This window comes from Akebia trifoliata, chromosome 4, assembly GCF_017979445.1.
Source record: "Akebia trifoliata isolate Shusen 1 chromosome 4, ASM1797944v1, whole genome shotgun sequence".
Lineage (NCBI taxonomy): Eukaryota > Viridiplantae > Streptophyta > Magnoliopsida > Ranunculales > Lardizabalaceae > Akebia > Akebia trifoliata.
This window is the reverse complement of record NC_141378.1, coordinates 23,904,145-23,905,679: the sequence shown is the minus strand read 5'-3', so window position 1 is coordinate 23,905,679 and position 1,535 is coordinate 23,904,145. Positions and strand designations below refer to the sequence as shown.

The 1,535-nt window shown below is 27.2% G+C and overlaps 1 non-coding gene across 1 annotated transcript; it reads left to right on the top strand.

Moving 5' to 3' along the window:
- Nucleotides 1–1,130: 1,130 nt before the first annotated feature.
- Nucleotides 1,131–1,212, top strand: TRNAS-UGA (transfer RNA serine (anticodon UGA)). Its single transcript has one exon. It is a non-coding gene; the product is annotated as a tRNA-Ser (tRNA).
- The last annotated feature ends 323 nt before the right edge of the window (nucleotides 1,213–1,535 follow it).

The following is a 1,535-nucleotide window of genomic DNA, read 5'->3' as shown; positions in this document are numbered from 1 at the left end:
ATATTGAGAAATAATTTTTTAAATTTTGAAAAATTTTCAAAATATTTAAATATGTTGATTGACCATGTACCTATTATTGATGACCCTAACTTTGTAGTAATAGAAGTTAATCACCATAAGGACAAAACTTCCTAGCCAAACATGGGCATAATTAATTGAATCAACTCAAGTTGATGTTTGCTACAATTCAGATCTACATTTTAAAATCTTAAATTATTGAGCTAACTCGGTTAAATGTTTTTAGTCAATTGGCACATATTTTCTATAATACTATTTAGGCAATGAGTTATTAGCCAAAATTTCATGATTTTGAGATATTAAAGTCAAATTATGATGCGTTACACAAATTGATTTGATAATCTCCATATGATTGCAATTTTGCGATATCAATTTATCCTTAGAATTTGACCGAAATGGTACTATGACTGAAATAATTCAATTATACCGACATATATTTATATTAGGTTGTGAGCTCACGATGATTAATTTGTGTTAATCAAAATGGCCCAATGTTTTACGAAAATTATTGTCCCAGACACCATTTTGAAATATTTGAGAAAATGAGCCATATGCCATTTTGAATTTTAAATTTTTTTAAACAAAACTATTGGCACTTTTAGTTTATATATTATTCATGAAGTGAATGTGACATGGCTGATTTTTCCGGTGTTAAAACTATAATTGAAGTTCAGAAGTTGTAAGCCTTACATTTTCAAAACCTTGGTTCAAGGAAAAGAAAGGGTTTTTTTTTTTCCATAAAATTTAGAGTGTTATAGTTTTAAATTTCTAATTTTTTTGATTTTATTGGATTTGATATTTTATCGATTCAATTAAACTTTCAGGAATAGCGTTTAATTTTCTGAATATTTCTTTAAGGTCCAAATTTTCACTTTACATTAAATGAATAAACTTCTTCATTGTTTTAACATATGTAGGAGATCCGGAAGACTATAGACTCGAACTCGTTTAAGATCAAGAGAAACATTCATTGTGAATTGAACACCTCAAAAAATGAGTCAAATCAGTAGGATCAGTTAGTAGGTTACATATGGCCCACATCTTTTGCGTATTTGGAAAACAAGAAAATCAAAGCAATATTATTTCATATCATTCGTGCTAAGAACAAATATGTCGATATGTCCGAGTGGTTAAGGAGACAGACTTGAAATCTGTTGGGCTTCGCCCGCGCAGGTTCGAACCCTGCTGTCGACGTTTTATTTTTATGAAAATTAAGGTAGATTGATTAATTTGAAACATATTGATATTAAAAATGTTGGGAAAATTAAAGAAAATGATTAAGAAAAATAAATTTATGAAAATTAAGGTAGATTGATTAATTTGAAACATATTGATATTAAAAATGTTGGGAAAATTAAAGAAAATGATTAAGAAAAATAAATTTATGAAAATTAAGGTGGATTGATTAGTTTGAAACATATTGATTTTAACAATGTTGGGAAAATTAAAGAAAATGATTAAGAAAAATAAATTCACTTTTTTAGTTCCACTACTTATATTCAACTTTTTCACGATAA